Source organism: Taeniopygia guttata, chromosome 23 (genome assembly GCF_048771995.1).
Source record: "Taeniopygia guttata chromosome 23, bTaeGut7.mat, whole genome shotgun sequence".
In the NCBI taxonomy this organism is placed as follows: domain Eukaryota; kingdom Metazoa; phylum Chordata; class Aves; order Passeriformes; family Estrildidae; genus Taeniopygia; species Taeniopygia guttata.
In genome coordinates this window covers 3,077,781-3,086,275 of record NC_133048.1, presented here as the reverse complement: position 1 = coordinate 3,086,275, position 8,495 = coordinate 3,077,781, and positions in this window count along the sequence as shown.

The window sequence follows — 8,495 nt, the reverse complement described above, 5'->3', positions numbered from 1 at the left end:
AGCGCCCCTGAGTGCCCTAATGAGGTTAATTAGAGCAGCTAATGGGCTGCTCGCTGCTGATTGTGCAGCCGCTTTTGTAATCCCTCGCCTTGTTTTGCAGAGGCTGCGGGAAACAGGTAAAAAACCCACGTGGCTTAGCCAAGGAAAAAAGGACATTTTTATCCAATTCAAGGCAGCGACTCTGTAGAAATGAAGGCTGGTGATGTAAAACTGCAAATATATAATCAGCACTCAAACAGCCACATACATGTCCAGAAGAAATCTCTAACATGCAGAGCGGGAAACAATAAAAAAAAACTGATTGTCTATTTTTGCTCAGAAAGAGGAGGAAAAATTTGAAGACAAAGGAAATTTGTCTTCATTATTTCTTTTAAACAACAAAAATTATTTTCCCTTAAAATTTTCTTACACACTTTATATAATGGGGGAAATATTGCTCCGACAGGGTGGTAGCTTGCCCAAAACCAGAAAGAGGAGGAGGGAAACCCCAATGGTTTGATCCATAAGGAACACAGAACTCCCTCTGCCATGTCCAAGCTTCTGCAGTGATACAAATACAGCGTTTAATGGCACTTGAGTAATGCTGCCTTGGGGGGCAGTGCCTCAGTGTAAAGCATTCCCAAGCAGCCCTTGCTGTTCCCATGCTTTCCACTCCATTCTGCTCTGGGCTGGGCTGGAAACCAAGGCTGAAAGGCTCTTTCAGAGTTTTCCCAGCAGAACCACTTGGCAAAGGACAAAGCTGCTCTCCTGAGGCTGAACTGACTCCTGTGTCCCCAGCCAGCCCCCCCTGGGTGTTCCCAGTCACTCTGCTGTGCTGCATCCCAGCGTGAACAAACACCAGCAGGTTCCAACTGCCACATTTCTGCACTGGGGCTCAGCAGAGCTCAGGGCACGCATCCAATGTTGTCTTTGTGTCTACAAACCCACTGCAAAAAAAAAAAAATTAAAACACTGAGACCTGATTTTTTTCCTTTCGTTCCTTTCAAGAAAGGTTAGAACTGAAAACCTGAGGCCCCTTTAAAACCTCCCCCTGGATTATTTTTGCAGGACAGGTGACGCTTTAGATTTCATTGCATTTTCTCAAGACGTGACATTTTTGTTGGCTGGTGTAAGGGGAAGGTGTCTCCTGCCTTTCTAAAGATCTTCTCATGCATGAGCAGGGCAGAGAGCAGGCACAGCCCCTGCCCTGCCCACGAGGGGAAGTGCTGGGAGGGGGACAAAAGGCTTCTAAGCAGGGTCCAGCAAGAAGAAAAAGCAATCTCTGCGGTGAGGGCATTCCATTAAATTACAGTAAATCCAAAGAATTCCAGTTGGATTTTTGATTATAATTGAGCCTCCAACTCTAATGGCAGCCAAAGGGATTTGAGCGGCTCATTTTGAATTCACACTTCTGAGACACTGCCAGAGGAAGGCTGGAAAACACAAACCACAAAATGTTCTCAAAGAAAGGGACATAGAAAAGTGCAAAATGCCAGAATGGGTCGGGCAGGAAATGACCGCTGATAAGCAGCTCTCAGAGTGAGTTGGATCCATGAGGAACCAGTGGCAGCAGGGAAAAATGATCATATTGGGACCCCACTGGGCTGAGCTTGATGCACCCAAGCCAGGCCATAAAGATTTTGTGTTCCCACAGCTGCCTCACCTCCAGGTTAACCCCAGACACCGCCTGCACAACAAATCTGTGTAAGAAATGTGGATTTTTAATGCAAACACAGTCCTAGGAGCACAAAGGCACCACGGAGGACATCTCCTCCTTGCTGGGTGCCTGTGCCCAAGTGCCACTGGCACTCAAGAGCCTGGGAAGATCCATTCTTTTGGGTGGAGATTTTAGGGTCATTCTCAGAGATCAAGACCTCCCAATTCAAATCTCTGACATTTCACACTTCCCGTTCACCTGTGAGCTTGTAGAGTCTCTGAAGAAAGTGAAAATCAGCACCAAAAGAAGCAGAAGTAGGTGCAATTTCCCTCTCAGCCTTGGCAATGCCCCTGCTCTCAGTTAACTGAACTCTTGAGCAACTTTTTGTCTCTGACCATTCCCAAATTGGTTTCTTAGGACATAAAAACTGATTTTCTTTCTACTTATCTGATAGAATTAAAAGAAAACACCCTGGCAATGCCACTGCATCACAAGGGAGGCTTTGATCATCTGGGGCTGCCAACAGCACCTTGAAGTGTGTTAAACACATCTGACTTGGCTGATTGCATCTGCCTCTTCCCATTAAGTGTCCCTGCAGGAGCCACCCTCAGGGAAGGGGCACCAAGGGCACAAATGGCCTGGGCTTGGGCTCCTGGGCACTCCTGGAGGTTTTTCCTAGGAGGAACTTTGGGACTTCGTGCTTAGCAGGTCACCAAGCTCAAGGTCAAAGTGCATTTCTGCATTTTGGAAAGAGCAAACCTTTGCACTGAGGCTGTGAACAGAGGGACCTCCCAGCAGTAAAAATCCTCTTTGGTGCTCATGGAAACTCCAGGGATGGGGTTCAACTCCCTGGGTAGCAGATCCATGTGGGGGATCCAGAATTCCACTGCAGTGGTGGGGATTCATCCCTCCCATCCCCTGCAAAGGCTCTCCCAGCTAAAAGCAGCTCTAACCCTGCCAGAGCACAGAGTTTAGACTCAGCTTTGAAAGATTCAGGTTAGGGGAGCAGATATGAGTGGGAGACACACTGCTGATGAAATGCTGACACTTCAACTCAATCCCTGTGTCTCAGAAACCACATTTTTGGTTAAAAAAGAAGAGTAACCCATTTGCATCAGCATTTTATTTCCTGATAAGGGTTCAAGACTTCTCCCAGTTATCCTCTGCAGCACTAAACACCAAGGCCACCCCATCCCCTGCCCTCTGGGAATGGGATTCTGCCTTTGTAGGTTATCAGGGGTGGGGGAGGAAGCAGGGGAGAAGAAGGCTGGGGTGCCATGCAGAGAATTCTCATTAATTTTGGAAGGAGTTTTAAAAAGTGAGCTTGAAAGTCTGTCCTAAAGAGGAGGATTCAGCTGATTGAGAACTCATCTGCTTCTATCTCTTGGCTAATCATGAATGCGCTTCTGCTGTGTCACTTCAAAGGCCCAGCACAGCTGGGAGGGTTTTCATCAAAGCTCCTGCATGTCTGGGGGAGGTTTTCCCCCCCATGAATATACATCACTGGAGGCTCCTTTTCCCAGCTTTTCCCATGCCTCTCTCTGATTGATCCTCATTTCATTCAGATGAGCTCTTCCTCTCTGGATGGCTAAAGGGCAAGAGACAGCTCTCTCCAGAGCTTTCCCACTCGCCTGGATGCCTCTCCGAAAGACTTTCCTCTCATCCGAGTGGGGGAGGGAGGGAGCTGTTCAGACAAGAGATTGAGCCTTTAAATTAAATTCTTGTCATCTGAGGGCTGGGCCTGATAGCATCGGGGGTGGGAAGAGTATTCTCCTGGTATCAGGATTCTGGCCAGACCCTGGTGTGGTGTAAATGTGCCATGGACTGATCTCAGCAGTCCTGTCATCAAAACTCTGAGCTCCCAGAGGTGCCAGGCAGCAGCGTGGCAGTGACAGCAGCCTCGTGTCCTGTGTGGCTGCCCTGGGTTCTACCTGGGCTGCCCAGGCTCAGAACTGGCTGGAATTGCTCAATTCCCCTCTTTTTTCAGTGGGGAAGGAGGGCCGGGCAGCTGGGAGGAATTTCAAGCACTCAGCCACCCTCAGCCAGGCTGGGATTTCACAAGAGCCAGACCCTGGGTGCACCCAGCACGTGCGGAGCGCCGCTGGAAATCTGCGCCCCTCCGGAGCTGGGATGGGAGCTCGGCCCTCCTGGAAATTCTGGGCCCGGTGCCACTTGGTTACAGCACGTCTGTCTGCTGGCTGGGGGCCAGGCAGAGCAGCTCAGCTCAGCTCAGCTCAGCTCAGCTCAGCTCTCTGCCCTCCACCCAGCCCTGCCGGGTCACTGTTCACACCCTGGCAAGGCCGGTCCACAGCCATGGAACGTGATGATGCTTTTTAAAAACGTCACACATCTCCTGGGCAGTGATGATGCCTTATGACACTCAGGGAGGTAAGATGATGGGAGATGGTTGGAGATTATCCACGGCTGGTTGTCCAGTGAGATCTCTCCCCACTCCACTGTAGCCCTCAGCAGTCAGGGACCCTCTCTTGGGGCGGAAATGCAGAGCCACCAGCCAGTGCCACACTTGTGTCCTTACAGCCTCCTCTCAGCTCAGAGTCCCATAAATCCCATCCTGGAGCTTTACCAGGAAGGTCAAACCAGGTCCCCAAGGATGTCACCCTCATGGGGACCCTTCCAGCACCATGACCTCTCCTGGCACCAGTAAATCCTGTCGTGCTCCTCCACCGCAGGATCCTCTGGAGAGGAATTCAAGGCTGGTCAGTTGTGGTGGTGCTTTATGGGATCAGGACCTTCCTTCCCCCCAGCCAGTGATGGGATTTTCCCTCTGCAGTCCCAGAATAGTTAATTGCATTGTGAATGGTTTATCACTTCTTTCACTGGGGTGTGTGGCTGGATTCACTTTGACACAAGCCCCTTTCTGAATTGTAAGTTGGCAACAATAAAAGGGAGAAGTCTTTAATTAGTTATCTGGCTAATTAACTTTTACAGCACTGCATAGCTTTGGCATCCAAATACTGCAATGCAAAACATTGCAAACATTCAAAGACTTCCCACCCCACCAGGAAGCTGCTGCCACTGGTGGTTGCGGGGGAAAAGCATCTCCCAGGCTTGGCCTGGAAATCCTCCCTGGGCTCCCTGCACATCCTCCTCTGCAGGTAACTCACCTGCTCCTGCTGATGCTCAAATTAAAGACACAGAACATTCATGGCATCTCCGTGTCCTGGAATCCTTAAGGGTGGAAAAGATCTTTAAGATTGTCATTGACCCAGCAGTGCCACCATGTCCCTGAGTGCCACATTGACCTGAACACTTCCAGGGATGGCGACTCCACCTCTTCCCTGGGCAGCCTGTTCCAATGTTTACACCCCTTCCAGTGAAGAAGTTTTCCTTAATATCCGACCTAAAACTCCCCTCTGCAACCTGAAGCTGTTTCCTTTTGTCCTGTCCCTGGGAGGAGAGACTGAAACCACCTCACTGCACCCTCCTGCCAGGGAGTTGTGGAGAGTGAGGTGTCCCCTGAGCTTCCTTTTCTCCAGGCTGAGCCCTCCCAGCTCCCTCAGCCTCTCCTGGTGCTCCAGCCCCTTCCCAGCACCGTTCCCTTCTCTGGACACCCCGTGCCACACTCCTCCTTCCCAGAGTGTGCACTCACTTTGGAAAAATCCATGCAAGACCAAGTTTATCTCCTGCTTGTGCAGAGATCCCTGCTCCCTCCTGCCACGCAGGGCAGGGTTTCAGTCAGGGCAGCGTTCCAGCACCCACTGTCCTGAGGCAGGAGAGAAACCCCTCTGAGCGGGGGGCTGTCAGGTCCCCCAGCCAGGAGGTGCTCCCAGAGCTCCGAAAGCTGGGGGATGACCCCCAGGAGCACGGCTTGGCTCAGGGAGCACAAGAGGCTGGTGTTAAGCCTCTCTCTGTCGGGACATGCAGGGTCCCCAGCAGTTTTCCCACGCTGCTGGGGGGAGCGGGGGTTTCGGGAGGCTCGGTGCCCCCGGGCCGTTCCCGTGGGGCTGGATCTGCTGCTTGTGGCCAAGCACGTGTTGTGTTCCCCTGGCTGTGCTCGCAGTTTCGCCGGGGCTGCGTGTCCAGGCAGGCTCCCTGCCTGCTCCCAGCCCCGTGGAAAGGCACTGGGAAGGGAAGGGAAGGGACAGGTTTCAGGGGAAGTGAGAGAAGCAGCCGAAAACAGGCGATAGCTGGAGCCTGCTGGCTCATCCTCACATCCCAGGGAAAATCTGCCTGTGAGCAAGGCATGGTCCAAACTTGTCTCCTTTGTTGTAGTTTGGACTTTAGGTGAGAACTATTTAACTTACCTATTTAGTGGTAGAAAAGGATTCTGCTCATTGGCAGAACTCAACAAGGAGCCCCCTGTGCCGTCTTCCTGTGGGATCCCTGTGGGATCTGGGAATCAGCTGAACTTCCAGAGGCGCTGCCTTTGCTCGAGAATTGTGCCTTTAATGTTCCACAGACACCTCCAGGACTCCAGATTCCATGTTTGCACACCTCAGATTGTACCAAAAAACCTGCAGGTCCTGGCCAAGGTAAACTGGAGCCAGCTCAGAGCTGTAGCACCATGAACTGTTGCTGCCAAGGGTGCAGGGCCCTCCCAGCATCCCATAAATGTGGCCCAAATACTGTCCCATAAATCCTGACCTACAGCATCCAGGGGTCCTTACAGGATTCCCTGTGTTCTCCTCACCTTTAGGAACTGTTAAATGTACAGACTTTTCAATCATGGCCAGCTCCAGTTCCTGTGCCCAGGCAAAGCCCCGAGTTCCTGTAAAAATCCTTCCCCAGAAGAAAAAATAAAGGAGATTAAATGATTCATAGCACTTGTATGGGGAACAAAATTTATGGGTTTGTTTTTGCTTTTGCTTTTCATTTTAAGTCTTTTCAGACTCAAAAAACAAACCAAGCCCGTTCTCTTCCCTTCCTCCTGGTGACAGGTTGCCCAGATGCCTGTCTGGGTCAAGGGGACACTGCTGTATTTTGTTTTACCATCACCCAGCTCTGCAGATTTTTTAACCTTTTAATTCTCAGTAGCATTTCACCCTTTGCTAATCCCATCATTTCCCCCATGTTTGCTCTGTAAACTTTCCAGAATAATTCCCCTCAACTCCAACCATTAGCAGCCTGTATGTCAGGGCTGGTCCTGAGCAGGGAGAGGAAAAAAAACTCCCCTGCTGAGCCACAGGAGATCAAGTGCCACATTCAAAGTCAGAACTAAGCCTCCAACAAAGATTTTCCAGGGCAGAGAAGAAGGTTGAGGTTCTCTGCAGCCAGGATGGGGCTGCTGGAGCTGCCGGAGGTGGCAGTGTCAGGCTGCCTCTGGGATCTGTCTCCTGACAGAGTGGGGCTGTTTCCAGTTCCTGGATGGCTCCCATGTCTTGGCTGCACAACTCGTCCCACAGAGCCACAGGAGCCAGGGGAAGGAAGGGAGAGCTGGGCACAAGGACACCAAGGTGTCCTCTTGGTGCAAGAAACTCGGGACAGGGGAGAAAACCACGGACTTTGTGTTGTTTGAAAACTTTCTGCTCTTCACCTAAGCGCCCTTGAAAATCAGTATGTTCAGCATGTTCTCCCCCAGCATTACAAGAGAAAACTTCGGAGCTGAGTGAGATCTCACTTTCAGTCTCAGAATATGTCTTTCTGTTTTGTTTTGGGAATTTTTCTCATGCTCATTCACCCGTTGCACTTATGGGTCAGAGGTTTGGTTTCCCGTGGTGCCATCCATACCAGAAATGCCCTGTTACAATTTTTAATCTGTTTTGTTTTTTTTTCTCCCTGGGTTCAGTCTCTGTCCCCAGCTCCCAGAACACACAGTTCTGCCAGAACAGCTCTTGGGTGAGAGCAAAGGGAAGGAGCTGGGTGACAATACTTGGTGCTGCCTGTTGCTTCCAAAAGTTTCACAAAACCCAGCCACGGCCCCAGCTGTGCCCTCCTCACACTGGATTTCCTGCAGTGCCCTTCCTCAAGGAGGGCAGATACCTGCCAGTCTGACTCAGGGAGGGTTTCAGGGTTTGCCCTCCTGTGCTGAATCAGCTGCTGCAGGCAGGGAGGGAGGAGGTGGAAAATGGGGGGAGTCCCCTGAGGATCCTGAGTGTCACAGAGCGAGGGGTAGGTGAGACATTGTGCCATGGAATGACAGCCAAAGTCATTCCAAAGCATTTCACAGCACCACAGAGTGACTCAGGGTGGGCAAGCAGGGTCACACTAAAGCACATTGCACAGGATTGTGTCCAGCTGGCTCGTGGATAAGACTATTTAAATATTTATGCTCCACAGGAGTAAAGCAGTGGGAGAACACAGGCACAACTGCATGATTTGCCCAAGGATGGAGGCTGTTACCTGTCCTCTGCAGCAGCACCATCTCTGCCTGCGTCCTAAAGGCATCACAAGGCTCCACTGGCAGGGTCCCAGAGCACTGGCAGGGTCCCAGAGCACTGATGGGTACAGCTGGGTGTCCTCCTGTCACACACAGCTCACAGTCCTGCTCCTGCCAGCCCTGCTCCGGCCCCTTCTGGGCACCCCCAGCCAGAGACAGAGGCTGGAGAGGCAGGAGAGCAGAACCTTGGGTGTGCTGTGCCCCCTGCGCCATCAGAGGATGCTCCGGGAATCTCTCCAGCTTTAGCAGGAGTTTTTTCGGCTCCCGTGGAGAAAAGCGCGTTTTGTTTGACAGGCAGCGACACCTCGTGGCATCGGCCACCCCAGCGCGGGTGGGGACAGCGGCACAGCGGGGCTGGCCCCGCCCGGGACAGCTCTGCCAGAGAGGCCGGTGGAGCCCAGGACCAGCCAGGGTGTTCCACAGGAAACGATGATGATGATGATGATGATGATGATGATGATGATGATGATGATGATGATAAGATTCTCCTGTTGTGAACGCTTATTAAAAATCCCAGTCACT